At 38.2% G+C, this 15486-nt stretch overlaps 1 protein-coding gene and 1 long non-coding RNA gene across 3 annotated transcripts in view; one reads left to right on the top strand and one right to left on the bottom strand.

Moving 5' to 3' along the window:
* The window catches only part of LOC138814048 (Krueppel-like factor 12), a 708935-nt gene that overhangs the window by 522020 nt on the left and 171429 nt on the right, over positions 1–15486 (bottom strand). The window contains exon 1 of one of the 2 annotated variants that reach the window (XM_070002822.1): positions 13430–13453. The exons of the other annotated variant lie outside the window; for it this stretch is intronic. The gene's annotated coding sequence lies outside the window, so the exon portion shown is untranslated. Of the gene's footprint in view, positions 1–13429; positions 13454–15486 lie in introns of those variants that run through there. 2 annotated transcript variants of the gene reach the window in all.
* The window catches only part of LOC138814050 (uncharacterized), an 89134-nt gene that overhangs the window by 6736 nt on the left and 66912 nt on the right, over positions 1–15486 (top strand). Inside the window, exons 2-3 of the long non-coding RNA XR_011367891.1 lie at positions 13957–14030; positions 14402–14513. This is a non-coding gene — a long non-coding RNA (uncharacterized lncRNA). The remainder of the gene's footprint in view (positions 1–13956; positions 14031–14401; positions 14514–15486) is intronic.

Here is a 15486-nt window from a genome sequence, read left to right as displayed (position 1 = left end):
TTTATATCCACTTTCCACAGGCTACACACAGGCACTGGCCACTCCCCAGTGAGCATTTCATGTAGCTACTCATCTGACTCGGCTGCTAAAAGGCTCTTCTCATTTGTTTCCACACAGCACATTTCCTTGCTTTGCAGTTTTTCCTAAGGCCTCATTCATGTCTTCCTATTGGTCAGGATTTGCCATTCAAATCTTGCCTTCCTGAAACCACTGTAGTCATGCCTCTTTAAGAACATACTTACCATATGCTGCTAGGATACATGCTAATAGTTGTGGCCCCTATTTGACTGTGATCTCTCATTGACATAGGCACCGCCTATGGTTTGATCTTTATTGACCCAAACTCTTTTTAAAATAAAGGAGTGGAATGAATATGGAGTAAAGCATAAAGAAATGGATGCTTAAATATTATATTCAAGAAACTATGTACAGGGAAAAATAATTCTGAAAACAATCCTAGATCTACAGAGCATCCGTAGTACTTTAGAATATGAATCCTATTTGAATTCTTTTACAGAACTCATTAAAAATTCTTTATATATACTGCTGTCTGATTTCTTCCACTATCCTTATTTATAGGTTCAATGGGACCTATTTCACAGATTGTGAAAGTAGTATTTAGAAAAGGTAAATGGAGCCTGGAGTGTGATTCAAGTGGTAGAGCACTTGGCTAGAAAGCACAAGGCCCTGAGTTCAAGCTCACCTTACCTTTATGTTGCTAAATAAATAAATAAATTTACATAATTGCAAATTTGTAATTGTTTCAGCAGGGGTTGGAACTATTTCTTTCTGATTCCAGAAAGAAATTTATCTTTTATATGGTATTATCTTATGCAACAGCCGAGTTTCAATTTCTTTGTAAGCATCGATAGAAAATATAGATAGAGATCTTTATGAGAGTAGGATTTATGAGGCAGATAAATCAGATCTCTGCAAAAGTCACATATTTGAGAGGTTTGGAGATAGTAGTTATTAGGTAGATAAAGCATAATTCAGCAGTGTAAAATCCTAAAAGCTTGATGCCTTGTCAATTCTTCCATTTCCACATATTATTTATTTTGAAGAAGCCACAGAACAATCTTACTCCTGAAGAAAAAAAATATTCTAAAGGACCCTTTTGACTTTTAAAGTTACTTTTCATTTTCACTACATCATAGTTTCATAGGAGATCTTGCCTCAGATAATTCTCTTGACTAAATCATGTAGGAGAGCTCATTTCCCTAGTCTCAAAGAAATCAAGCTAAAGCCAAGGCAAATAACGTACACTGCTGTGTGTTAACCCGTCCTGGGACCTGCTATTTGTAAAAGACTGCCTAGGTATTTCCAGTAGGAAACGTTTGTTTATAAGAGAATAGTAATACAGCTAATTGCATATGTACTTAATGGTTATTTCGTAGCTTTGAAACGTTAGAATAGTTTTCTGGAGGAGACTGTAGAAAGGCATGGTGAAAATCATTCATTTACTCATTCATTCATTCATAGGAATTCACACTTGGCATCGTAGTCAATCTTCAAGATTTCTGTATCTGTTGAACACACTGATATCTGGAATATGCCAGACTATTTGGAAATAGGAAATGTCTTTGTGGAAATAGTTTAAGGTCCAGACAGGATTTCTCCAAGTGTATTTCCTGGAGCACTAATTCCATGGGCTCTGAAGATGTGTCAGATGAGAAAATCAAATGTTTAAAGGTCAAATACACAGATAAACATTGAGTTTAAGAAGCCAACTGATATGCTGTTGGACATCGTGAATCCATTAATATGTCACTGTATTATGGCTCCCCTGGGATGTATAGTTGTGTTTTCTATCTGTTTTGTTAAGGGAGTGTTTTACAACTCACAATTTACAGGACAGGAAATGCAAACCTGAAGTGTCTCTGCAGGCACTGTAAGGCTGTACTTTGACCCCTAGGTTTTCCACACATTTTTTTTGTATAGCTCCTTAACATTCTGCTCACAAGTGTCACACCCCTTTAGCAGCCAGTGCAGACTGGTTATCTACAATACTATACAAAGAATCCCACCTAAAAAGACAGAGAGGAAATAAAAACCTTCAGTATGACTCATGACATAGAGGAATTTCGGCCACTGTAAAGATAAAAAGTGAATAATAATAATAATAATAATAATAATAATAATAATAATAATAATAATAATAATAATATAAAGCACCTTAAACACATTTTAGGTTGAGTGAATTTGTTTTGATAACTTGGCATTTTATATGTTCTCTACAGTCTTACTAAGAACGTCGTTCATTTTTACGTAGTCTCAAGGTATGACAGGTAATAATAAACACTGATGAAAATGAGAGAGTATAAATTTTTATAAAATCAGACATTTGTGATGGTTTAGAAGTCAGGTAATCAAGGCTTTGGTGATGCTGACTCTTCCTCTTCTGCCTCTTACCAGCTTGGAGAGTTTGGAAGTAAGTGCACTGCAGGAGATTAAGAGGAATGAAATGAACTGTGTTCTATTATTGTAGTAGCACAGTCAGTGAAGAAGGACAAACTCAAAGTTAGCAGAAGCCTCATTTTGTCATATGATTGGTGAATGTGTCCTTCTTCTCTGTAGAGACCTGAATGGGAGCTGTCAAGGTAGTTTTGCAGTATCCAAATGCTTTTCTAAGAAATTTGCCCAAAAGACAGCAGCAGAAAAGAAATGGGTTTGAATGTGCATGTAGACATAGAACATTAAACAGTACAAGTACCACCCACTTTTTCCATGTTTGGTAGGACATTTTTTTCTCAATTAAAGATGCTTTTCTGAAAATTAACATAAGAGTTCTTCAGCTATAATAGCTATGCTTCAAATGCTTGCCAGCCATTGGTGGCCAGTGATTTCTGCATTGAGCTGCATCGGTCCAGATTATTTCCATCACTCTGGAAAGTTTGATTGAGTAGCTGTGCTTATACTCACATTTCATATGCATGTGATTGTTCCAAGTAGGGGAAAATGAAGAGATACAAAGTTTTCAAGGTTCTTATCAGTAAGTGGTAGTTTGTGAAGCTATGGGGGTTGGAGAAATACAATACCTAAATTCTTTGAACAGTTGTAGCTCTATAAAGAATTTTTTAAAAAATCATAAAAATGTACAAAAGTGGAGGGGGAATAGGTGAAACTTTAGCTTTAGTTCTGTATTAGAAATATTCTGATTCACAAGTTATTATTGTTTGGAAGGAAGTAGGCTAGTTTCTCCGATAACATATCCTTTTTAAAATTTTTATTTTTATTTACTGATTCTGGAATTTGAACTCAGGGCTTGAGGACTGTCTCTAAACATTTTTGCTAATGGTCACTGCTTTATTACTTGAGTCACAGCTCTACTTCTGGCTTTTTTGTGGTGAATTAGAGATAAGAATCTCATGAACTTTCCTGCTCAGGCTAGCTTCAAACTCTGATCCTCAGATCTCAGCTTCCTAAGTAGCTAGGATGACAGGTATGAGCCACTGGCACCAAGCTATGCATATCTTTATATGACTACATGAAATAGACACTTTTATGCTCAAATGAACTCATAAGGATTCGATTTGTTGCAGCCTGTGTTTGTTCAAAGACTAGAGTTGGAACAAGCCAAAAGTGCAAATCTCCTAGCAGAGTAGTAGATAAAGGTAGGATCAGAGCTGACAGAAGTTAGAGAAATCAGGTTAAACAGTGAGTGGCTCAAAGGCTTCTGAAATGGGGAAAAAATATAGTTTCAGCTGTAGTGGAAAACAGTGTGGAGTTTCCTCAAAAACCTAAAAATAGTGTATTTATTGCAGCCTTATATACCATAGCTAAAATATGGAACCAACCCAGATGCCCCCTCAGTAGATGAGTGGATCAAGAAAATGTGGTATATATACACAATGGAATTCTATGCCTCCATCAGAAAGAATGACATTGCCCCATTTGTTAGGAAATGGAAAGAGTTGGAAAAAATTATATTAAGTGAGCCAGGCCCAAAGAAACATAGGTCCCATGGTTTCCCTTATTTGCAATAACTAGTATATGTCTGAGTCAAGCAGAAAAAATCAGATAAGTTGATGTTAGGGAAATGAACCCCAAGGTAAGTATCAAATGTTTTTTCCTTTCATGCGATTGTTTCTAACATATTTATAAGATTATTTCTTTGTTGCGTTGTATGTCCCTCCCCCACAGTATAACCCCTGCTTTCACTGTATTTGATGTTGGTATAATTTGTGGAGGGGAAGGGAAAAAAAAACAAAATCGTTTAAATAGTGATAGAGGTGGACCCATTGCAACAATGAGATGTACAAATCATTATGTCGAAAAATGAACTTTACAACTTTGGTTGGGGGTGGGGGAAAGGATTGGGTAGGGAGGTAGGGGGGTTGGAAAAGCATGGAAGGGGAAACAAAGGAGGAGGCAACAATGCTTGATAAGAAATGTACTCATTATCTTGCCCATGTAATTCCAACCCCTCTGTACAGTATTTTCACAATTAAAAAAAAACACCTAAAAATAGAACTTCCACATGGTCCTAGAATCCTGGTAGTGGGTGTATCTTCAAATACATGAAATCAGAATGTTGACATGGTTATTTGGACTCCCATGTTTATTTTTACTGTGGCCTTGTTCCCAGTAGCCAAGATATGGAAGATATGGAAGCTTGAATGGATGAACAGGAAAATAAACAGTGCCACATATGATAAGAAATGTTATGTTGAATAAAATAGGCCAGGTACACAGTAAGGCAATGTCATAGTGTGATCTCCTTCCTAGTTCAAATCTAAAGGCACTGATCTCACAAAAGCAGAGACTATAGAACCATGATTATCAGAGGCTGAGGAACATGGAGGAAAGACAAGATGGGAGATACTGAGAAATGGGCACAAAGGTACAGTTAGATAGGAGAATAATTTCTGGTATTTCCTTGAAGAGTAAGAAAACTATGACTAGCGATATTATATTGAATATTTCAAAATAGCTAGAAGAGAAAAACCTGGATTTCCAACCACACAGAAATGATAAGCTGTTTGAGATGATAAGAAAATTAATATTCTGATTGGATCATTACCCAATGTATACATGTATTAAAACATCACACTATAATCCATAACTATGTATAAACATTATGTGCCAATTAAAAAGTTAAAAGCAGAAGTCAAAGGAAATACAAACTCAAGCTGATCTAGGAAACTGTCAGAGTTTGCTGGACCATGTATGTGTATGTTGTTTTAGTTTCTATGCAGGACAATAGGAGATAATATAGTATGTGCGATAACAAGGTATAATAACCAAAAGGACTATATTTGGAAAAAGGATAATTTTAACTTTGAAAATGTTTTAGATGAACACTTCAGGGTTAAATATGTCTAATTACAACTTTATTTGATGTGCAAAGTTAATTATGATTTTTCTGTGAAGACACAAAAATGATGTCTTAGGAATATGAAATCACCTTGGCCTGTCATGATATAACAGATATCTTCTGAGCCCTTTCTTGGTCCTGGGCATACACACTGTGGATGGAACAGTGAATAAAAGCAAACTCACATCCTAATGGATCTTACTTTCTAACCAGGAGACACAATCAACAAATCAACAAAGACATGGAATCACAGATAATTTTTATGGACATTGGGAAGAAAAGGTTCCTGGAGATCAAGAATACTGGAGGCAGCAAGTATTCTATAGTGGAGGCTGTCATTTTATAGAACATGGAGAAGGCCACATTGAAAAGGTAGCATACGAGTGGAGGTCTGAAAGCAACCTGAGGACTCCAATGTGGCCATATGAAAGAACTCCATTTTTGGCATAGCGACTGCTTCATGCAAGGGTCCTGAGGCCGATGCCTTCTGGGCATATTTGATAAGCAGCAGGGAGTTCAGTGTGACTGGAATTAAGTGAATGATCAGGAGAGGAGAGGAGACCTTTGAGAGTGTCAGAACAGATGACAGGTAGAAATCTAGACCTGTGCAAGGAAACTGGGTTTGCTCTGAGAGAGATAGGAAGCTGAGGGAAAATTCTGACCAGAAGAACAACGCGAGCTGTCCTAGACTGTGCAGGCAATTTTCTGTCTGTCCACCTCACACAATCCTTTCCCAAATCTTTTTCTTTGTGAACTGCAATGGGTATGTCCAAATATGTTAACTATTGGGTGGTTCTTTTTTCTCGCCCAGACGTTGGACAAACTTTATTAATTGTAGAATTTCTATGGTATTCTCTAAATAATATCAATTTGTCTTTGTACAGCAATTATCACCCAAGACAAATGAACTTAAGTTTCTATATTACTTATCCTTTTAATAAACCATCCTATCTCCCCCCCCCAACAATCCTATCTTTAATAATGGTAAGCCATATTGGAAAGGAAATGCTATAGATAGCTTTTGATATGAAACTTTCAGCAGAGGCATGCAAGGACTGAATTTAAAGTAGATAGAATAGTATTAAGAGATTGGCAAGTAGTGTTTCTATTTCTACTCCTGGGTTTTTGTTTGTTTTTTGAGGTTCAAGTGCTTTTAGACTGAAGGAAAGCCTCAGCAGCTATTGCACCCAAGTCTCTAGCTCAGTTTCTTTAGTACAAATGGTTCAGTTGAGGTAGAAGAAAGACAAAGGAAGTAGACAGGCTACCAAAAGTTCAGAAAGAAGCAGGGAAACATACAGCTCTCATTTCTCCTTTGTAAAGCCTGGAAAGTATAAAAGCTGACACCGTACCTACAAAAAGCATTCTTGGTGGGGGAAAAAAAAACTTAAGAAAAAAGAAAATTACCTTTAGCTCTGTAAGAAGAGCTCACTGAATATCCTTTTGAACTAGAATTAATTTCAGGTAGTTGAATGGAAAATAAAAAAATAGAATGAAAGGAAAATTTTGAAGAAGAGGGCAGTGGAAATAATTTTATTATCTTTGACAATAAAGTTATAGTAATTTAGTCAAATAGTCCATTGCCTTTTCTGACTAGTGAATCTATCTCTTTACTTTAGGGATCACTGGTGGCATATAACTTTTCTGAGTGTATATACCAGCTATCATCTAGCAGCTATCATAATGTCATGAACTGAAGTGGAGATATGACCCCTAAGGCTTGAAGGTCAAAGAGACCATATTGAAGTAAGAATTAAGAACAAAGGCTGGGTGTTGTGGCTCAGTGATAGCTGTGCAGGTGACTAGGGTCCGAGGGATTGTGCTTTGAGGCCAGAAATTTGCTACACTCCATCTCTAAAATAACCAGGAAAAAGCAGGACTGGAGGCCTGGATCAAGTAGTAGAGCACAATCCTAACAAACATGAGGTTCTGTGTTGAACCCCAGTGTACCAAGGTGGGGAGGGGGCTAAAGAATAAAGATGTAAAATTGAAGTAAGACTCTCCTTGGAATGTGCCCCTGTAGTGGTTTACACCTACAATCTCAACTTCTTGGAAGGTACAGACAGGACTGTGAGTTTGAGGCCAGTCTTCAGAAAGGTAGCAGCAAGATTCTATTTCAAAAACAAAAATATAAAATGAAGTGGCTAGGGGAAGTGGGTCAAGTGGTCGAGTGAGGGCTTGCTTAACAAGTTCAAGGACCTGAGTACAATTCCCAGTACCACAAGCAGACAACAGCAACAGTAACAATGATAATAATGATGATAATAATAACAAACAAAACCCACCTCCTCCTTGAATGGTTTCATTTCACAGAGAAAAGCCACCGTCCCCTGGCTTCTGCTTTCTAAATAAATCACTGCAAGTTGAGTGTCATGTCCGTTAGTCTAGAAGTTATATAAAATTCAACTTTGCACTTTGAGATTCATTTCATGTTTTGCATCTGATATTCATGTCAATAAGCTGAATTGAAAGGGACTCGATAATTGTGCCTACCAAAGCAACTTTGCTTTCAGAATCCGCTCTGGCAACAGGTTTGCAGGTAAAACAGCATTTAGAATTGGGTTCCGAGGATAGGGCTGACCTCTGACTTCGTTGGGGAACTAGTGCTATGCCCTGTGCTCAGTCAGAGATGGGGAGCTGCTGGGATGTCCTTTGGTTTAGGGCAGTGATCAAGCAAACAGTGGCTTAGAAAATTTCTGTCAGGGTTAACAGTCTTCAATTGGTTTGGACATACTAGGATTTGACCTTATGGTCTTGGACTTGTACTGGCACACTATCACTTGAGCCACACTCCCAGTTATGTTTTTACTTGTACTCATTTATTGAATATGGTCTTTCATTGTTGTATGGGGGCAGTTTCACAGCTCAGTCTTTCTATCTACCCTTCGCACATGATGGCTGGGATGCACCACCCTGGCCTACCTTGTGGATCTCACTAACCGTTTGCCGGAGTTAGCTCTGTGCAGCTATTCTGATGATCTCTACTTACTGCGTCGCTGGGATTAAAAGCATGTACCATCATACCTAGCCCTAAAGAGACTATTGTCTTAAATCCTGTTTTTCAGGTAAGCTAGTTTTGCTGTGTTTAAAAACAAACAACCCCTTCCCCAATCCTTTCCAGTTCACCTAAGTTTTAATCTAACTTTTGTATCATTCTATAATGAGAGCATCATATTGAGAACAATCTTTCAGTATAGCGGGGTACCAGTGGCTCATACCTGCAATCCTATCAACTCAGGAGGCTAAGAGTTGAAGATTACAATTTGAAGCCAGCCCAGGCAGGAAAAGTCTGTGAGACTCTTATCTAGAATTACCCACAAAAAGCCAGAAATGAAGCTGTGGTACAAGTGGTAGGGCACTAGCCTTGAGTAAGAATTGCTCAGTGACATTGCCTAGGCCCAAAGTTTCAAGCCCCAGTATAGGCTATATATATATATGTATATTTATACATATATGTATGTATACATATATATATATGTTTCATATTCCACAGTAGACTGAGTTATTTTACCCAATCTCTGATTACTTTCACAGTTAACAATGTAAACCCAGAAATGGAAAACCTAGACTTCTTAATCACTAGCTCTGAATGCCACTCAATAAAGTCCACCCAAAATAAGTCATGCCACAATTTCCATAATGACAATCTCCCAGAACACATTTTGTTATTGTTGCCTTCCAATTGTGGGAATTACTCCCATGTGCTATCATATATATCTTCAGATAACAATCACGTGGAGATGAGATGTGATTTTTAAACGAACTTTTACATGCGTCTCCATTTTCTTCTTGCATTTTATTATTTTTACAGGCAAGTGATGAAAGGTTATTCCCTGTAAGATTTAGCCAGTAAAACGTGCAGCATAAAAACCTAAAGCCCTGCAGTTAGAAACATAAAGAGCAAAGGAGGAAATGGGGGGGGAGGGGAGAAGGGGAGAGGAAGATGTTCCATTGGGGCTGCAGCTTTTTAGAGTACTCAGGAATGATGTCATTTGTTTTCACAAAACCCAGTTTAAATTTGTTCTTGCCTTTCAAGAACTGCAGCAAGGAATGACTTCTGCATACCATATTTCAGGACATACGAGTGCAAGCTGCATCAAAATCCAACCAATCGCAGGGTGAAACCTTGCCTTTCCCTAGTCTTCCTTCCTTCCCCTACCTGAAGTAAGAGATGAATGCCTCACACTCCCGCCCTGTTCTAACTGCAGAAGCTTGACCCTAACCCTTGAATAGTTTAAAGGAGAGCAATGCCCAAATTAAGATTGACCTATTCCACTGACATACAACCCCCAAGAAAAGGTCTATCTGTAATTGATAGATAGATTTAGTTTGGTTTGTTTAAAATTAAATGTTAGCTTTTTGCTTCCCAGCAGCCCTTGTAACACCTGGTTCCAGGACTAGACCCATCTATCAAAAGATGTAAGGAAACTGGAATTCTGGGCTAGGTGAATGTCAGCAACAGAAGTGGGACCTGTGAATTTCATATAAACAGTTATCTTTCACAAAGCAACTCCAATTCTGGGCGATGATGTGTTCATGATGACTGGAAAATAAGCAATGCAGTAGAGACAGCATCTCAAGAACTCTATTATAAAGTGGGAGAGGAAGGTTAGCTTGAAGTTTGCTTACTTAAGTAATGGTTTAAAGTGCCAAATGCTGGTTGCTCATGTTCCCTTAATTCTCCTCCACACAGAAACACAGAATATTGATGGAAGAATTGGTGTGGGTTCATGGGTTGTGAAAAACAGAAAAACTGGACTCTGGCTAGTGTTAACTTAAAGGGTCCTCATTGGAATCCCGTAGGAAAACTCAAGAGAATTCATGGAAGGCTGGAGAAATTGACTTAGAGAGGACGAGGGACATGGTGTTATGGGGTCTCCATTGCAGGCTCCATGATGGCACTGTCAATCATCACTACTAGGTTTAATGATCTCCAAGCTTTTCTGTCTTCTGTTTACTCATCATTCTGTTCAAGGGGATAAGTCCCTGAGGAGAACATACCTTTGATTTGCTGGCCACATGGCTGCCCCTTGACTTGGAGAAAGCAGATGGCTATCAGTTTACTAGGTCATACAGATAGCTAGCAAAGGGAGAGAAGACACTTTTCCATGGAAGGCAAGGGTGCTATTTCCAAAGGAACAGGGGAAGTGGGTGCTAGTTGATGTTCTTTGTTACCATGACTGTCCAAGGCTTATGATTTTCTTGCTTGTTCTTATAGTACTCCTCCTTTACCTCACATTTTAAATCTTATAATGGCAACCCATTTGTAAAAGCCAAGCCAGGACATTTTTGGAGACTGACTATAGGTATTATTGATAATCATATCAAGATAAGAGGTATAAACTGGAGCCATCTTGAAATTCATCTCTAATGTTTTTGTTATACTTCTTTTTGTCATAGTCCTGGTTTCAAGGTTTCACCAACACTTAGTGTATTCTTTAAGCTTTCAAATTCAATGAAAGTTGAGTTTTGAATTGAGATTCAAGGCACCCTGTTCTTATGTCCTCAGTATCTTATCTTGTGTTTGGCCCTGGACCTTCACTGAAGAATTACAATTCACCAACATGGTCTTAAACCCCTATCCTCTTGCTTTATCTTTTCTCCCACACCCACATTTCTATGTACTTGGGGAGTATGCTATCCCCAATATTCACACATAGGGAGGCAGAGCTAACTCCTAATTTCTTTGCCTCCTTTCATTCTTTTCTTCCTACCATGCTCCCTATATGCCTATCTCCCTGTTATGTAAATGGATTAAGAATGAAATGATCTCATGCCATTTCTATTTATGAAAGATGCTACTACTTAATAAAAACAACCTTTTCATGAAATAGAAAGTGAAATATATAAATAATATCTTAAAAGACTGCAAACTTTTCAAAGATCTTTTAAAAAGGTAGTTCTTAAAAATTGAATAACTTTGTCAAAACACCAACTAGTGACATTAATGGAGTACTACAATAGATTTTCTCTGACCAAAACTTATTTTCTGTGACCTTCTATCCCATGAGTACAATGAGATTTACTGTGATTATCTTTTCTGAGCCCTGCGCTATCTTCAGGATGAATCATATGAAGGTACCAATCAGGGCTCAGAGCCCCCAGATTGATCACGAAGAAATATCTGCCTTACAAAACATTGTTCTCAAAATTCTTAAACTTTTCTGCATAGCTGATCTCAGAGTGAGACCACAAAGGTTTCCTAGAGCAATTATAACCCCAACACATTCCTCAAAGGCCAACTTATAGACTGAGGAGTTGTGTTTTACTCCATCCTGATCCCCTTTCGTCCCAAGATCTGCACTGTGGGCACTGGGAGCCAAAGCCTAGTGAGCTCAGCAAGCAGCACCACAGTTCTATGACAAACACATAGGATTGCAGATGAAGGTTCCCAAGGACAAATAATTGCATGTGAGAAAATCAGGCCATCTATTATTGCTTTCCTGGCTGTCCACCTTATTTGCTCTCTTTGCCTTTTGTGGAAATGTTTTTGCTATCAGTTGTTCTAAAGCATTACTCTTTCATTCACTCCATCCTTCAGCCACATTGTGAGGTCCAGCACTTATGATATAGAAAGCAAAGCACGGGATGTGAATGAAATAGAGAATTTTATCTTTTAATTCCTTTGGGTACCAATTATTATACTAAAGTAATACATGCAAAATTGTGATTAGAAAAAAAAAGAGTCAGGTTTACAGTATGCTGACTAATATTTTTAAATTTAAATGTGGTTTATTTTAGTATGGACTATTTGGTATCGATGTTAACAACCTGAGATGGCAATGAATAACTGTGGAATAAAGAGAAGTGAATACCTTTATGTAAGGAGAGAAGTGTCTGTTAACCATGGGAAGGAAATAGCCAAGTTCATGGTTCCAACCAGCCAATGAAAATGCAGTGGAAAGTGATGTCTACTTTTCAGCTGAGAGCTAAGAGTGACCTTTGACCTAGGAAGTGAAGAAGGTCTTGATAAACCCGCATGCATTAGTTTCTAACAGACATTAAGTTCTACAAAACAAGAAACTGTTCTTTTTCTTGGGAGGAATTGTACAACGGTGTGTGTCACTCCTCATTGCAGCATTTACCTTCTGCATATGGGTTTTAGATGACCTACCAAGTCTGTGTCTGTCTGTTGAATTAAGGTGACAGAGTAGAAATAATCTGGGTAGCTCAGTCAATAGATCTGGCAGGGCACAACTGAACTTTTCCTTCTACTCCTCCTTCTCTTTTCCCCAGTAGAAATTTGGAGTATATTATTGTCAAAATCTTGTTCTAGCTGGATAACTGTTTTCTGCTCTCTGTGGTTCTAAGAATACACAGCTTGATGGATACCAGGAAAACCTCCACATCTGCAGAGGGTCTCAGGGAGGGAAAACGAAAAGCTACATTTCCATTGGTTATGCTGGTTACCTAGTACATATTTTAAAATTGTGATAGAAATCTGAAAGTTGTTCATGGATAATCAAACACCTGCACACTCACAAATTGGAAATGGATTATTTACTTAAATTTAACCTAATACTGCTCAGACCACTGAGGCTCAGTCATGAAATCGCTGATTTTTTTCTTTTTGAAATTGTCTTCCACTTCATTAAGACTTGAAAATGAAATAGTCTCTCTCTCTCCTCTTTCAGATTTAAACTCTGTGAAGCAGTTCCTATATTATCGGTTTATAATAAACATTGAAACTTTATTCCACTGCTTACAAGTACAGTGGGACTCACTGAAGGCTATCAGTGAAATTCAGTGTCAACCTTCCAAAAAGGAATCTATTCCATTCTCCCTGAAAATCCCTTCCTAGTAAAACTTGTTTGCCAAATGACTAGAGCTCCCTTAACAAATAAAACAAATCACTGCTTGCTGCCCTTTTCTTCTGAAGTGAAGATAAATTGCTGAGGAGTAAAAGCCTTCAGACTAATCACACAGGAGAACTGACTGCACGATCCCAGTGTTGTTTACCAGCTGCCTTCACAATTCTATAATAACCCAGCCCACGTTTCCAAAGGACAAAATTGTTCAGAGATAGTAAAATAGAACAGAAACAAATGATCTGTCTGCCGAAATTAGTTTAAGCCGGGAGCAGGCTGGAAAGAAAGATATGAGCCAGAAACTTACCTAGCTCACAGGCACGAGACCCGGTGACCACATACTCTGCGCTGAAGCACAACTCAGGAGCATTACATCATCGTGACAAACTTTCATTGGCTGCAGAAAGCCCAAGGATAAGACAGGCTTTTAAGGTGCTGTGTGAGAGCCCCTGTTAGTGTTTTTATCAGTGTAATGGCCAAAATACTGAAAGCAAGACTTTCCCTACATTAAGACTGTCAAGGATGAACTGACAAAATGCTGTTAACCATTTCTTAAGCATGTGTATCTCCACTTTCATCTCTACTTTTCACATTTAACCTGTTGGGGATTGTTTTTTTTTTTCTTTGTTAAAAGCTTGCCTCATTTGTAATGTAAAAACAAAACATTGTAATTCAGTTTGTGTTCTGACTGAAGGTGTATAGTAACATTTGTGTATGAATGGCTTATTTCCTCATTACTCCTCAGAGCATCTTTCTTATTTTTAGGACTTTATTTGAATCCATACATCCATTTCTTTCTCCCTCTATTAATTATTTCACTTTTATTCTTTCTAGGCAGAGGATAAACACCCACGGATTCAAGCAAGCACAAATGTATTTATTTGTTTTGAAGAATTTAAATGGGAGTAGTGAGTATAATTCTTACTTCCTCATTATTCATTTTTCAGTGTCAGGCTATTTTCTCTATTCACTGCTATGTGTTATTATGCCATGCTCATTACCATGGTGATTTACAAATGAAAACCATGTGTATTGGGGGCTCTAAGTGAGCAAAAGTGATAGGGCTGGGGGTGGTTGCCCTGTCCATCTTCACTGCCCAATTGGGGCTGGGAGGAACAGGATATTTGATGCAGAAGACAATGCTCTTTTTAAAAACGAGCAAATTTGGACAATTAGATTCAATCACTCAGAAATGAAAATAATATGCTATTACTAGTGAACTTCAGCTTCTCTCTGTCTCTCTGACCATGCACTTATCCTGCATCTCTGTTAAGTTTAGAAGTGAAGAGAAGGAACAAGGTGACAACAGGAGAGAATCAGAATTTTTTGGAAGTATCTCGCCTCCTTCCCACCTATGAACTTGGACTTTCTAGTCTCCTAAAGGCCAGAAGGTAACAAACATTAACAAATACTCCATAAAATCCTTAGACACAGCAGCTGAAGGATGTGTTTCCAGTGCATGACTAGCTGTTCAGTGCTGTTGGAAATACCCTTTCATCGCTCCTCTCACACTCCTATGCTCAGACATGTGCCCTGAAGGAGGTCAATCAGCCCACTGCAAGAGGAGTGGCTACTGAAAATATGACCTCCACAGTTATCTTTCTACCACAGTTCCTTAGATTCTGACCTAATATATAGTCATTTTACTTTCATACAAAATAAGACTAAGGATTCATGGTTCTAGATTAGGGCTTTGAGATAGGGCTAATGATAGGGTAGAGGGGGAGAGAGACAGAGTGAGAGAGAGAGGGAGAGAGAGGGAAAAAGAGAGGGGGGGAGAGAGTCAGAGTCTTTCTCTAACAGAAGAAGCCAGTCTCCGTGCTTTGCAACTGGAATTGACAAAGTAAAATAAGGCACGTTTCTTGTCCTTATGACATGCCATTTTGGGGAAGGGGAGACAAACATTGATCTATAGTTACTATTAGAGTCTAATTTAAAAAAAAAAACACATGTCCAAGAACAGGGACAATTTGAGCTAAATTCTGACACAGTAGAGTTGCTTAGCTAAAGAGACGAAGTAAAGGATTCCATTGAGAAGAGACAGAACATAGAGACCAGAGTGAGTGAATAGCACAGTTTGAGAAACAGCAAAACCTTTCCTGTTTATGGGAGGAAAACAATGATGTAGAAGCTGAAGATATGTCAATAGACATGGAGGGTTCTGGGAGTGACTCTTAGGGTTGCAGATTTTAACCTGAAGGCTACCTAGGTCACTAAAGACTCACTATCTGATGGGTAATTAAGCTGCATCAGGGGTGAACTGTATTGCATTAGATTGGGCTGGACCCAGGATTATGTGAGTTTCATACTTCATGTTTGATAGGAACCAGATGGTATTTTCAAAGGGATAACTACAGGGGGCGT

Source organism: Dipodomys merriami, unplaced genomic scaffold (assembly GCF_024711535.1).
Source record: "Dipodomys merriami isolate MVZ:Mamm:240054 unplaced genomic scaffold, mDipMer1.0.p SCAF_6, whole genome shotgun sequence".
NCBI lineage: Eukaryota > Metazoa > Chordata > Mammalia > Rodentia > Heteromyidae > Dipodomys > Dipodomys merriami.
The sequence above is the reverse complement of the archived record's forward strand: the minus strand, read 5'-3'. Positions and strand labels throughout refer to the sequence as shown.